Genomic DNA, 15,649 nt, shown 5'->3' on the forward strand with positions numbered 1-15,649 from the left:
TTACATAAAAAAAAAGAAAATGCATTAAAATGAATAAAATAAAGTAAAAGATAAAAATGATTGGATAATGATGCAACAGTAAAATAAAAACATACACCACTGTGGGTTAAGAGCTAACAACAAGCTTGCTAGCTTGGTGACTAAAAGGGAATTAAGTTTATTTAAAAGATGTATTTGTACCATCGACTCCTGTCTGCAAGCATTCCTCTTTTGTGCTGCAATTTATACTCAAGCAGAAGTTTAAAATAGTGCAACACAGTTAATCAATTCAATAGCTTCCACCATTTAGGCGCTCCATTTTCACAAAAAGTCAGAAAAAGTTGAACTTTGCACAAAAAGCAATTGACACAGATTTATTTATTGTGCCACCTATTCACGAATTGGTGTCACCTTAAAGGTCCAAGGACTGGAGCTAAGCTCAGCTCATAAAGGGGTTAAAAGGTCAGAAACATATCCCAGGCCGAGGTGTGCTTCACAAGTGACCTTTGAAAATCTTTTCTAAAATACAAAAGGTAGACAATGATAGATATGTTAAGACAGGCGTGAGAGTTCCTCATTGTTAATACTAACAGAAGTCTGGAGAGCTCTTCTTGGCTCTGACAGTAAATTACAGAAGAGGAGGTGATTTACAGCCAACTCCTGAAGAATCTGGTTCAAAAGAGTCACAGCGACAGAGGTTTGTTCCTTTGTTGTGCTTATCTGTTGAATCCCCTGAAGAACTGCTCTCAACATTCAGAGGATGACTCACCGATGTGACCTCGGTTAATAACAAGCAAAAGCACTTCTACAGTTGCTATAAGGTCCATTTAGTAGCTTTTCTGGAGCTTTCGACTGTGTCACATGATCTTCATTAGCAGAGGAAAATGGAAATGTGAGCATCTACAGTTCCATGACAACTGGACACGTTTATAATATAAGAAATGAGTCTTCAGTCCGTCTGTGCTCAGATAAAATGAGTATGGTGTAATAATGATCAGGGATCCTATGCTTTCGAGGAGCAACGTGGGCAAAGTATATCCGTGCCTGACATCAGTACCTAACGCATTATTTAGTGGTGAACCACGAGTGTGGAGCCAATAAGTGCACAAATTCTTAAAATTTCAGAAGTCATTGATGTGAATCTCTGTGAAAAAGCTCATAATAATGATATACTGTCAGGTCCTCGTCTGTCAGGAGGTGATTGTGCGAGGTGGTCTTGCGTCAGGTTTGATAAGAGTTGATGGACGTGATTGCACTTTATGCCTCGGGTCCTCTCAGCTACAGGCAGGACCAGACACGACGAACCCTCGAGACAAAGAGCACGATAATTACTTCCTCGGTTATTATACACACTGGCTGTAAAAATATACAGATTTAATTTCCCGTGATGGGTCATCTGACAACGCAGATGTTCACTGCTTCAAGTCCACACCAGCTGAAATCGATCTATAGGCCTCAGGTGTTTTACATTTACACCACTGTTGCTTATGTGTGTTTGAATTACAAAAGGACACAATCTACACGGGTCTAACAGTAACAACATAAACTAAGACGGTGAGCCCAGCGGTGAAAGCGAGGCCTAAGTGATTACATTTAAGGCTGCAGCTCCAGCGATTGATCTTTGTTTCATGTATTTATGAGTGGGCGCTGCACTTTTCAAAGCAAGGATAACTCAATCTATTACCAAGATGTTGCAGTGCAGAAACATGCCTGTGCTCCCTTCTTTCTTTTTGGACATAATAGAAAAATCAATCAACAGGTGAAGGCCGCCAGGTCTTTAAGAAGAGGCGGAGCCTGCGAGGGTTTCTTCCAGCTAAACGTGTTCTGACGGGGAGACTTTAGAAGCTTGTCACATATGACCTGATTGCTAAACAAAACAACAGTTTCCACGCCCAAGGGCTCCCATTGTACCAGGTGTGTGAGCTACATCTGGTAGGTGGTGTGTGTTGTGTCTCTATCTGTTTTCAGTCAGGGTGGAGGTGGTTTGGCGCAGAGAGAGAGAGAGAAAGACCAGGACCCCCCCGCCCCTCCCTCCCACCGCTTACACACCCCATTCCAGTTTCTTACCGTAAATGTGTGGTTAACCAGAAAAAGCTGTTGGTGAGGGCTGAGCAAATCTTGAGGGAAGTACACTTTGAGAAATCCTGTTTTTTGGTAATGTTGAGGGCATTGTGGATTTGTTTAGACCGAGCCCATGACTTAATGATTATTATGATTTAGTTTGTGCGTTTGTGTGTTACCTCTGGCTATACACAAGCTCAGCAGTCAAAAGTTAACCTCTGTTCTTCTGAGACAAAAGAAAGAAGCACAGAGATAGAGTGGGAGGAGGAAAATAAGGCCAAAAGGGAGTCTGTGAATGAAAGAAACAGAGAAGAGTGAGAGAGAGAGAGAGAGAGAAGGGAATGACAGAAACAGCACGAGAGCGAGAGAGCAGAGAGAGGGGAGAGGAGGAGGAGGAGGAGGAGGAGGAGGGAGTGACTGAGCATTGCTTTTCAAGAGCAGAGAGAACAAAGGCTCCTTTGTGTGCAGTGCTGAGAGAGTGAAGTGGAGCCAGGGCTTAGGGAGTGTTTAACAGTGTACACCGACTGCATTCCTGCAATGTGATTACAAGACGCTTTTAATTTATACTCAGGAAATGGACTTAACTCTTTCCTCTCCTTGCATTCCCTCACTCTCTACCTGGCTCTGTTCTCCCGCTCACATCTCATGTTGGATGTTTTAATGAGTAGTACCCAGTCAGCTTAAAAATGTACAGTATGCATGCCTTTTGTTTGTGAATGTGTTCTGTACAGTGTGCAGTTTAGCTCAGTGACCTGTCAATGATTACACACTCTTTCAGTGCACACGAACATTGTTGAAACTCACATAACTTTATTCAAAATTCTAGTACAGATCCCACAGTTTCCATACTGGATCAATACGGTGCAATACATTATCATAACCGTGGACAATGTGAATAAAATAATGCACAAGACATCGAGGATATTTCCATTTGATGGAATAACGCAGCCATAGGACTCAACAAGTCGATGTTTCACAGTGAAATAAGATATTTCCAGCCTCACAGCTACTTAAAAGGTGAATGTTGTTCTTGTAAACACACACAACGTATGTTGACATTTAGGCTTACGCACCAAAACACAATCTGTGTATTCTTCAAGTCAAACAAATTAAACATATTTGCAAAGTTTGCACAGAAACCTGCTCCAGGTGGACATTGAGCTCGATATGTTTCTTTTTACCTCTGCTTTGATCTCCTGAAGAAAACATCTCTTTAGCTGTTAAATGCTTCACTGTGTTCACCAGCTAGTTGCCGCTGCTGCTGTTTGGTGCTGGCAGGTAGTGTCCAGCGGGTTTATCTGAGCCGTTTTGCTAAAACAGACGAATACAGGTAGATGAGAGCGGTGAAGTTGTGGGCCAGAAAACCAAAACAATGAGCTTAAAGACACTAAAACGCTTAATAGAGCTACAGAGTTGGATTATAAGGAAATGTGGGTTTGTCTCCACATTAGACATCGTCTTTTGATCCATTGTTAATATAATATAATATAATTAAGTGCAGCTTAGACAGACAATCAAATCAACTGAAAAACAACAACTTGTGCTGCACACCATTGTTTACCAACGACAGTGACATTTGATATTGTGGATAGCCTCCATTATCTAATTTAGCAGATAACATTTAGGCCTCAGTCTCCTGACTTGGATTGCTGGAGAGGTGGAACTAAAGGGGGGGGGGGAGGGCAGAGATGTGGAGGAACTGGATGCAGGGGTCAGGGCACGTGGGCCGCCAACCTCTGGCCTCGCTGCTGAAAAAAAACCCCGGTCTGTGTCTGGAAGTGATCATCACAGCTGCTTGTTATCAGGAGGAAACATCTGATCTCAGATCATCGGCTCCCCCTCCCCCTCCTCCTCCTCCTCCTCCTCCTCCTCCTCCTCCTCCTCCTCCCTCTCCCTGGGATGAAGACAAAAGTGCAGTCTCAGTGTGTCCTCCTTACATGAGATTGGCCACTAACTGCTTCTTTTACAGCACACTTCCTCTCCTGTTTTTTGTTATTCCACCCCTCTACTCCTCTCCCCCCCCCCCCCCAAACCACCCACTGTATTCAGACATTCAAACGTAAGATGAAACTCCTCGCGTTTCTCTCTCTGCTCTAAATCCTCCTCCTTGCTGTGTGATTTACTTTTCTTTTTTGCCCCCTTTTCCCTTTCTCCCTCGACATCTTTGCTTCAGACTGCGCTCCAGTAATGAGGCTCGGCATTGTCCACCTCGCTCTCAATCTTCCATCAAACGCAGAGAAGAAGAAAAAAATATTTCACTAAAGAAGCCCAGCGGTGGGCAGAGAAAAAGAATGCATGCGACAAGAAAAGAAAAGTTTTTTTGAAAACTCTTTTAAAAAGCGGGACAGGCCCGCTCCCACACACCAGATTAGCTTCTCCTCAGAAAGACGATATAAAGATTTAATTAGCCAACCGTTTCTATATTCACTCTCCTTTTTTCCTTTTATCTGTATTTCAATATGCCCACTCTGCATTTTCCAGACCACCTCAAAAACCTGAACTCTGTTGTTTTTCTGTGTGTGTTCTTTTCTGTCCCCTAATCAGAAATGCAGGTCTGTGGTGAAAGGAAGGGCTAAAAGGGCGAGATGAGCGAGGAGGGAAAGCGTTTCCAATCGGGAAGAAGGTTGAAGGGTGTTACAGTATATTGTCCATCAAAGACAATACAAGGTTTTATATTCAGGCTGGATTAAGCACCTAATCAACAGGTCTTGAGTGCACCAAGAACCACATGAGGAGCTTATGTGTGTGTAGTAGGGCGACTAAGCAGATTGTTGTGTGTACAAATGTGTAGCTTGTGTACTTTGGGTGTGCCCGCGGGGATGCTGATATATTGGAAAGTGCATCTGTTTCTCTCAATTTTTGCTATTCTATCCAGACTAAGCTACTGCTCTTCATCACTAAAAGCAGATGTTCATCCAAGAATGAATCCAGAGTGGACACGTTTGACATTTTGGGGAAAAAAGGACGATTTCTCTGGTTCTGCTGCATCGATTTGTGTTCGGTCCATCGTGACTCTGACAACGTTACAGGAGGGCAATTTTTAGGAATCTGTGATCCGCTGTTGGGTTTCGATTTGCAAGCGATTTTCTGTAACACCTCTGGCTAAGTAGCTAGCACATGCCCAGAAGTAGAGTTTGTGTTAACTTATAGTTTTGGGGGTTCAGTGTCGAAGGTAAATATCTTTTAAAATGATGAGGTGAATGAAAAATGAATAAGTTATACAAAGTTTCCTTCCAAAATCTCCCCGTTTGTTACTCAAACTGGACTTCCTGGTTCCCGTCACTGGTACATGAAACCCTGAGCGTCCACTAAGAGGTTTCGCGGTGCTAAAATAACATCGTGTTACTTCCACATTGCGGAGAACAGTTTGTACTTGTATGTCCACAGGAGGGCGCTTGTCAAGACTTTTGACCAAACTACGAATGTTTAGGTTTTTCTCTGGAAAACCTTTAATATGTGCAAGTACATTTTCAAATCTAGGCTATGCTTATTAGCATGGACTTAAACCCTCTCAACAAAACCTGAATCGCTGCTGAGGTTAGAGGGGATTAGGGTGAAAGGAGCGGTGGAGTGCAAAGAAAGTGAAGAGCAAAAAGAGCTGGACAAGTTTGGAGGAGGCAGCTGAGTGTGCCCGAGGGTCTGTTTTGTCAGTTGAAGGGAGAGAAGAGATTGACGGAGAGAGGAGCAGTGGGGGACTAAAGGCGGGAGGAGGCAGGAGGGGAGGGAGGCAGGAGGGGAGGGAGGCAGGAGGGGAGGGAGGCATGGTGAAAGTTAGTCTGTATGAATCCCTCTTTTTTTCACTTTACATCAAAGCTGAGCCTCGCAATATAATTCAAAGAGGCAATCTGCATTTCCATGGGCTCCTCCTGACCCTGCCTGCCACCCCCCCCCAACCCAACCACCACCATCACCTCCTCCACCCCACCTTCCTTATCCTCCCAAACCTCTCCGCCAACCACCAACCACTCTCCCCTCCCACTCACACAGCAGGACCATTGTCATCCACTCACATTACCCCCCCCCCCCTCCCCCCCCCCCCCAAGACCGCTTGCCTCCCTCCTCCTTCACCTCCTCTGACACCCTTCCCATGTTCAAGCGTCCAGTAACACTAAGAGCAGAATCCACTGGCTGTAACAATGTAAATATAAAACAGGGAAGTTTACGATAATATTATGTACACGGTCTTTCTCGGTTGCGTTCTCCAGTGGGGTCAGAGGTCAAGTTCAGCTACAGAGCAGCGCCTCTGTACCCACACGGTGTTCAAGGACACGTCAGCAGGGCAGAAGATGGTTTACACATGTTATGTATGCAGGTGATTTTCTGACCAACCACCAGGCTGTGTGCGAGTATTCATTGGTGCAAATATTACATGTCCAGGGCTTTTATCGTAGAAGGTAAGAAGGAAGGAGGGGGTCCCATTTGGATGTCTTTGTCGAGGGTTGAAAGGAGTAATAAAATGAGCCCTTTTGGTTCTGAGCCTCCGTGTTGTTGTTTTATAAATGTCGCCGCAACTCCACCCGTTACGCACAACTTGATTGGTTGATTCCTTGTGAACATGGTTCCGCAAAACAAACGACGTCTCTTTTTTTGCGACGTAATATCTGCGTTCTGTGTGAGAATGAACCACAAACGAAAAACACACCCTCAGAGTGTAAAGGCCTTAAGAAATTCATCTTTAGAAGGATTTTCTTGATTTTACTCGACAATATTTCTGCAAATATTGGATGGGTGTCTGGTTCACACATTCATGTTCCCAAATTAATTATCTTTTGTCAATATTTTTTTATGACATTTCAATTTGTCCAATACTTTGTGACTTAATACCTGCAAAAATAATGACGCTCATTGAAAATGAAGTCAAATAAAAGCAATGATAGACTAAATATAGACGGGTTATTGTTGCTTTCATAGCAAATCACAAATATAATGCGGTAAGGAAGATGGATGGTAATGGTATTGTCCAATAGACGGGCGTAACCCGACAAACCTGCTCAATAGCAACGACAATACAAACAGTCCTCCATGCAGGTGGATTATTCTTTAATATAAAAGCCTCCAGGAAATAGATTTGAAATAATACATTTGTTTGTTCACTGGCAAATATATTCTAAATGTGTTTGTGTTGGCTGCTTCAGGATAATATTGTTTGTTTTGTTTTTGTTGATGCAGTGGTTTCTGTGGGTGTTGCTGGACGGTTTTTTTTCTCCGCCAGCTGCTTGGTACCAAAGTATTCTGTGGGTTTAGTTGCTCAGTGCTGCTTTTTTTCTGGGTCAAAATGCTCTCAGAAGAATCTCCTGGTGACAAGAGTCATCTACGGTGGCCCACAAGGGGGAAATAAGTGAATTTGACATTGTAGCAAGAAATAAAAGCGATGTCAAATGTAAGAACCCTTGCCCCTTTTTTTTGTTTTTTTTTTACAATCCAGCTATTCACTATGAAACTCGAGTTGACCTAATTAAAAACTATTAAATAATATATTATTTAAATACCGTTATAATACATATAACACACAAATGAAACTGCTGCTGTTACTATCTTTGTGCAATGGGCCTCTCACACCATCGCGCTCTGGCCTGGTGTCTGTGGGTGAAGAAGACGCGTCGGGTACATCTGAAGAAGGTCAAACCACAAATGGAGAACATGCACGTAAGTTTCCACACACACTGCTGGGGGAGCCGGACCTTCAAAGAAGTTTCTCTGGAAGACTCAGAGAAGGGCCGGAGGAGCCGTGACGCGTCAGGTATCGCGTGCTGTGGTCGGCCGGTGTGGTGCGGTGCGGTGCGGTCGGAAAAAGACACGCGGGAGATGACACAGAAGAGAGCGTGAAAGAGAAAATAGAGATAGAAAGATGAATGCAAGAATGACACAGACATCGTAGAGCGAGACTGAAACCTACATCACGGTTTACTGTCAGATTAAGTTCCGAAATTGGCCAAGAAGCAGGTTTCAGATCAACAGGCTGAGTTACACCTAGGGAATATACTTTATTTAAAGTTTTTATTGTAGCAGCACATTTAGTTTTAACCTATGATTGGATAAACAGCTTTCCTATTCTGTTCAAGTTATCTAACCTGCTGAACAATTTAGTTAGAAGCAAAGTTTCTGAAGCAATTAAAGAACAATAATTCTCCCCATCGCGTTCACATCACACACATTGTTAATATACAAACATATGTTGTGTATATAGAACCTGGATGAATCACCAGTGCACCAGAGTAACAGGAGATGCTGCGTGTTTACGTACATGTGTTGCTCCGAGAGAACAAATGTTTATTAAATGTCAAACCACGCAGTGGCTTAACGCCAGATTGCAAACATCATCGTCCAATCATTTTATTGTCCTCCACCCTGATACTGTCGAGGCAAGCAGCTGATCATCACATCGCTACCGTCCAGAGTATTTCACATGGTATGTCAGCATGCAGGTAATTAATTCCACCATGCAGTGCTTCTTCTGTGCTGTTGTTTTAGTTGTTTTCCAAAGCCTGAAGCATATCCTCATTATGCCTTTATCACTACATTTAGCCTCAGCCCTCTCTGGATTTTTAATGGCTTTTAACTGAATGTGTGTTTTTTTTAAGCCCTGTTTGTTGTTGTTAAATTATTGGCTTTTTAATGTACACTGTGTGGTGAAACCAAAGGCAATTTTCCACATTGTGGACGATAAAGTTCCGAACGAAGTAACTTATTGGTAGTAATGGCAGAACAGTGCAAGTGAAGTGAAAGCCCTGTGTTTTTTTTTATCATATTGCGTTTTGGTTTCAGTCTTACTTCTACATTTGAAACCCCCTCACATGTCTCCACTTTGCAAGAATCTATAAAAACACAACACACACATTCAAAATCCCCCTCCCCCCCCCCCACAACCACCTCTCTGTTTAGACAATAGCAGGATTTGAGAGATATGGGTGCACTCGTCCAGATTTCACGCTCCCTCAGTCACAGCGGAGACGTGTTGACCCCAGCAGTGCTGCGCTAGCACTCAAGACACTGGGCTCAATTCAACAGGATCCTAAAATATGAATCACCCCGCTGTGTACAAGACTTCTCTGTCCCCCCCCCCCACTTCCCTTTCTGTCCTTTGTCTCAGTATTGACTGTCAATTCTCTGCTATAGCTCATGCTGAAATGTGTTGGTTGCATCATTGTGACCTTGTTTCAGGGTGAGCTCCGGGAGCAAAACGCTCTTTTTAAATTAATCTAGGTGCAGTTGTAATTCGGCAATAATTACACGCCTGTCAGTTGTAGTTAACAGCATGAAAAGTTTGAATAACTTCGATTTCATTGTATGTAATAACTGATTTGAAAGATATGTTTCCACCAGAGCAGTTAACCACAACAACGGAGCAAAACAAGGTTTGCCAACAAGTCTTTGTAACATAAAACTCAAAACTCTTGTTTATTTATTCGTCGTAACTACAGCTCGAAGCACAAATAGTCCCCTTCCAAAGAAACAAAAGAGACACATTTTATTTAGGAAAAAGCTGAGCGACATGGACATGAATAATAGATCTTCTGTAGCGACTCCTTGTGTGACCCTGTTGGGGAAATGTAGGCTGAAAAGGAGACAACATCTAAGCAACGAGAAGACCTGGACGTTAGCCCAGGTGCTAAGCAAGCGCTAATAATAGATGCTCCTCTCAATAAATACTACAGGGCATTGTGGGTGTGCCGCGTTTCACCTTGGAGTCGATCCCATTGGCTGAGTTGCGCGAATACTTTGCATAGTACGAGTACAGACAAGAAGAGTGGACACGGTGTTCACATCTAGACTGTGCATGAAATCACTCCTCCCTCAATTACTTTTGTTTATTACTTTGGAAGATGCATGTTAATACCATTTTTGAAAATGTGCCAGTAACCAAGAAATTGTGTCATCTGCAGACAATAGTTAAAAGCACAGACGTTTGGAATAAAACAATAGAAACAACTGTCAACGATAAAAGCAGTAGGGGGGGGGGGCGGGGATAAGAGCCTGCACTACATAGAGACGAGAGAGACGATCGTATAAACACACATAATCAACAAAAGCATGACGGGACAACAAACAGCATGAAAACATGTTTGGCCTGGAGAAAGATGGAGCTCTTATAATGATGACAAATATGGCAACAAACACGAAAACACTTCGCCGTTCCAGAGTTCACGAGTTTGATTTTAATTGATCTTAATGTTGTCGAGAAGTGATGGGACAGTTTCTTATGTAAGTTGTTGCTCAGCTGGTTTTTAATATGATGTAAGTGTGGAGGAGGAGCCATGTTGTGTAACGCCACACACACACACACACACACACACACACATCACTTTGTCTATTGTTTATTCTCAAGATATGAGAATGTAATACTATTTCTTATGTCGAGCTTTACGCATATGAATATGATATTATGCAGTCGTGGCAATGCCAGAGACGTCGGCGGGAATGAAACGGCTAAATTTACAGAAATATGAGCGACCTGCATTCAAACATTTTCATTTCTATTCTCAGAAGGTGAAAGCACACCTTGGGAAATGTGATGTTCGGTTACTTTAAAGCTGCACTAATCAATATTCTTTGTGCTAAATGTGGATCAAATAACGTTCGATGTGCAAAGGGGCCACAGGAAATTGCAGCTCCTCTCAGCTGTTGAGAGCGTTTTAGCTCACTGTTCTGATGTTCTGGTCCACAACGTTCAACAGGTGACCAGAAACAGATCTGCAAATGAATCCTAAAGTTGCTCCGTGCACCAAACATTAGACAAGTTAGCTTGTGTACATCGAGCATTTAGCAGCTCAGGAGCCAGACATTTGGACACGTTGGTGGAGACCAAAAACAGAGCTAAAAGAGATGTTGGACAGGAACACAAATTATAATTCTGGAACAACTTTTTAAGCTTCTTATAAAAAGCCAATGATGTGTTATTGAATTGTATTTATGTGTCCTTGTGTCAGGCGTGGCTATGTTCTGTGAGATTACCTGACTAGATAAAGGTTATATTCAGTGCTCCAGCATTTAGAGAAGGTACTGAAACCACAACTACTCCCACTTGTTTTTCACTTTAGGTTTCTCATTTCTCAGTTTCACAAGGCACCTTTTTTGACAAAACATCACATCATCATATCGTGCCCGTGAGAGTAACTCAAGCGGTATCTGCACGTCCTTTTTATACGATCACCTTTTCAGGTGCTGACAGCTGCCTGACAGCGCGATGACAAATGTATGTGTTTATACAACTGTTTGTTTTGTTTTATCAGCTCATCTAAAAAAGGTTTCACAAACTCAACCCAACCCAGAAGTTTCTCAATCCGTTAGGGAGCGAAACAAAATAATAAATCAAAGTGGAGTTCTGCCAGACGGCAACATTGTATAACTCATTACTCATAACCAACTACTTCTGACTTCTCAGGCTGCACCACAGCGTGCAGCTGCAGCCATGAGCGTCCACGCTGCTGCGTCGTGTTCTCATCTCCATACGCAGCGATGTCCTCCACACACCTGGGAGTCATTTGTGAGCAATGTGGGCTCTGATGAGTCCGGGACACAGATTTAGATTTAATAATCCAAATTGGAGGGATTACAGGAGTGGAAAGACAAGTGTGCCTCCTCGCCTGGTCTCGTTTTTTTACCCCCTGCCCTCCACTACAACCTTCATCATCACTATCACTCCGCTGCCCTTCCTCCCCACCACACTCTCCGCTGACCCTGTGACCCCTCCCCCACATCACTCACGGGTCATCAGTAAGAAGAAAGGGGGATTTAACGGCTAACTTGGCCCGGGAAGGCCCGTGGAGGCGGGGGCCGAGCACGTCTCAGAGAATTCCAATCTTCAGCTGACTCCCCCCTCCCCCTCCTCCCTTCCCACTGAGCTTTTCTGTTCTCACTGAGCAGCAGAGAGAAAACATCTCCCCTCATTTTTGGGGGGGTCGATTTTCGGGGCTGGAGAGCACGTCTGTCAGGAGTCCACTGATGAGGAACAGAGACGCCAACTCTCTCAACGCACGGTCTTGTAGACACATGGCGAATGATCTGTCGGGGGGGGGGGGGGAAATGACTTAAAGCAACAGTTTGACATTTTCATGAAATACGCTTATTCACTTTCGTGCTTAGATTTACATGACAACTTTGATACCACATTCATGTGTGTACGGTAAATATGTAGACGATAGCTTAGCTTAGCATAAAGACTGTGAACAGGGGGGAACAGCTAGCTAATGTTATATGTTTGTAACGGCCTCCAGACTCCAGCTGCATGTTCAACGCACAGATGTGAGAGTGGCATCAATTTTCTGTAACGCTCAGCAAGAAAAGTGAATAAGCATGTTTCCCAAAATGTACACCTAAGTGTAAAAATGACAATTAGCCCTTTTACAGGAAGTTATGTGTTAGTGTTGCACCATATTCTGTGAGCTGACGACACATTTTTCAGCTAACTTGCCATCGTGCAAACGTTGTGCAAACGTCGTGCAAACGTTGTGCAAACGTCGTGCAGACGTTCTAAAAATCCAGGAAGTTACTGATGGCAGCCAGGAAAAAGCCCACTAAACAAGCCCGGTCATTTTTACACTTTAACACCTAACAAACGAGATATAACGTTAATTAGTGAGCTTTAAAGCCCTGACACACTATGGAGACAGTGTGTCATCTCCTCTGATCATTCCAATACACACACATACAACGACATGGTCATCTGAAATGAAGGTGATGCGAAAAGGGTCGGCAAACGCTGCTTTGCAACCGCTTGTATATCTGCAGTCTTAATGACGAATGCAGAGTACCTCCGCCGGCTCCTGCTGGTATGGATAGTCATCTCCTCTAACGCACACGAGGAAAGCACGTGCTAGTTGTCTGTAGTCTTCGCGATGTGTTCAAGGGCGACTTTTTGGCCAAGACGCAGGCGATGTGAGGCGAAGCAACAGTCGGCTCCATCGCCACTAGTTCTTTGATGTCGGTTTAGTGTGTGTGGGCCTTTAGAGGTGCTGGTCCTGGTTCTGTTACCTTTAGAAGGACCCAGGCTAGCAGGTTTTATGCTAAGCTAACTTAACCGGCCCTTGCCTCCAGCTGCATATGTACAGGCGTGAGAGTGGTATTAATCTTCTCATCCAATTCTCCAACATGCATATCGCCAAAACCTTCAAAGCAGTCGTGTAGCTGCCGAGATAAAAGGTGCCTTCTGAAAATCAGCTCCTGACTTCACACAAGCGGCTTTGCAAAATAAGGATTTGAAGAGTGAAAGTAGGTTTTGTTGTCTAAGAAAAAAGAGACTAAAGGATTAAAGGATCAAGCAGGAAATCACAAATGCAAACCCACCTTTTCTCTAAAGAGCCTCGCATCACCCATTGAGTGGCGAAGTCATTGGAGGGTATTTGTTCCTTCCAGGACTCCTCAACTCACTGCTTCACTTCTGAGGCCGAGGTGGGGGGGGGGGGGTTTAGCCTCGAGGCGGGCGGAAGAATTGAGAGAGGGTCTTGTAGAGTTATTCTAGCCTAATCAATAACGCTATTAAACACTAATGCATTCAGTGGAGGCAGACTCAATTTGATTGTGAAGCTTTATTTGAACATGGCAGGAAGCAGCAGCAGCAGCAGCACATCAAAGAGAAGCTTTGTGAGGAGAGGACCAGATTAGGGGCTCTGACGCAAGGATGGACCCAGCCAAGAGTGGGCCATGAATACACACACACACACACACACACACACACATAAGGAAAACTGCTTCAACACACAAGCTAACACACTGCAAAGGCATTCAATCTAATTCAACATTTTCCGTTCTCTTTCACTGGATGTCTACAGGCACAGCTCTGCAGAGACAAACGTGCACACAAACGCTCAGGATTTCAGTTTCCTTTTGTACCGACTGTCTAAAAGATGAGTAATGGAATCATAAATCACTAAAAGGAATAGTTCAACACATTGGGAAGTAAGGTTTTTCTTGAGAGTGGTGTCGACCTTCTCGTCTCACTCTCGGCGACTTTCACTTTTCTTTTCTTCCACACAACCCTTCCTTTGTTTTCTGAAGGCCATTTTTTGATGAACAAGTATTATTCCCTGAAGAGTCATGTTCGGGATATGGCGGCCATGTGTGTTCTGTGGTGAGGTCACTCTTGGTATTCAAAGTCAGAAACAAACACTAGTAACATGTGTGTGCAGGATCTTTTTTTTTTTAAAGGCTCAGTAATTCCCTGAACCATCTGGGTAATAGAGTTTTTATGAAACAGGAGTAATAAGTGCATTTGTTCGGCTGAGGATTGTAACAATGGATGTGCGATAAACTACAGTACAGTGTATATAAAGCTTTGGATACACTGTTGACAATCAGACAAATAAATAATATCAGCAGCCGTATCCTGTGAGGAGTTCTCGTACACACGCTGCATGCTTCCCTTCAGTCACTACGATGTGTTGAGAAACACTGTAAGACACAGTAAAACACACAAGTAAACAGAATTGTCTATGAAACGGCGTCTCTCTCCACTTCACACAGTTAGTCTGAGAAACAGCCAGAGGTTGCGTCGATGTGTATAACAAGGCAGATGTTGTCATTTGATTTGCATCCGTCATGCCAATGAAACTGTGTCAGAGAAAAGAAACTTAAAAAGCACCTGGCTGAACTAAAAATACAGCCGCAGTCATTTAGACGAAGCGTGTTAATGTTAATTTCCTCCGACAGAGAAGAGTAAAAATGTAAAAAAAACAGAAAGTACCCCCCCCCCCCCCCCCACCCCCCCTCCTCCTCTTCTCCTACTTACCCTCCACCCCCACCTCCTACTTTTACGATGCCCTGCTTCCTAATAAACTTTTGTGGTGTTTGGAATCCATTAGGAGCAATATCCCACTTCTCAAAACATCCTGGCTCATTCTGGGGGAGTGGAGCAAGGAGACGGGGGAGCCGCGGGAGGGGAGGGCCTCACATTTCCATTTCTATTGAAGGCGGACTGAGGGGGATTTGAGCATGGAGAGCAGGGCTGCGGGGCCGCTGAGCGTACAGTCCTATGGTAAAGAGAAAGAATGTCACAGGGGAGGATCTCAGGGGGCACACACACACACACACACACACACACACACACACACACACACACACACACACACACAAATAGATGCCATATTCTGTGGGGGGTGGGGGGGGGTTGCATAAAGAGAAAGTAAAGATATAGAAGAATATATGAAATGTTATGAAGTTGAATTAGAGGATCACATCACGCTATTGTAACCGATCGTAGCTACTAGCTTGTTGCAGAGACACTTGGATCACTGCAACAACAAACTGTGAAAAGTCTTCTGGAGTTACAAACTCAAAGTTCAGACTAACAGGAGCCACATGGAACAATGAAAGGTTCCTCAAATAAAGCAAATGAACCATGTAGGTGTTGAACCGGTCCTTCAGTTCGTGGTGATAAATCTGTTTAGCACCAGTTAGCAGGGAAGCTTTTGTTTTTTGAAGCGTAGAGAAGGTTGTTGTTGTGTTTACGTTCTCCGTAAACGACAATGAAAACTTCTTTCCTCACAAGACGATCTGGTTAATCAGAAGAAAAACAAGATATAAGTTGAACTTCGATGCCAAGGTCCCTGCTTTTAAGGATCTGAAAACTCATTCTTGAAAGAACTTTTACTTTCAACGCTTCCCTTTATTATCT

General features: G+C 43.6%; 1 protein-coding gene across 1 annotated transcript in view; it reads right to left on the reverse strand.

Annotated features, from left to right (window-relative positions):
* Nucleotides 1-14,859, reverse strand: part of plekhh1 (pleckstrin homology domain containing, family H (with MyTH4 domain) member 1) — a 125,310-nt gene extending 110,451 nt beyond the window's left edge. Inside the window, 1 exon segment of the mRNA XM_029460481.1 lies at nt 14,765-14,859. The gene's annotated coding sequence lies outside the window, so the exon portion shown is untranslated.
* Nucleotides 14,860-15,649: the final 790 nt, after the last annotated feature.

This window comes from Cottoperca gobio, chromosome 22 (genome assembly GCF_900634415.1).
Source record: "Cottoperca gobio chromosome 22, fCotGob3.1, whole genome shotgun sequence".
In the NCBI taxonomy this organism is placed as follows: domain Eukaryota; kingdom Metazoa; phylum Chordata; class Actinopteri; order Perciformes; family Bovichtidae; genus Cottoperca; species Cottoperca gobio.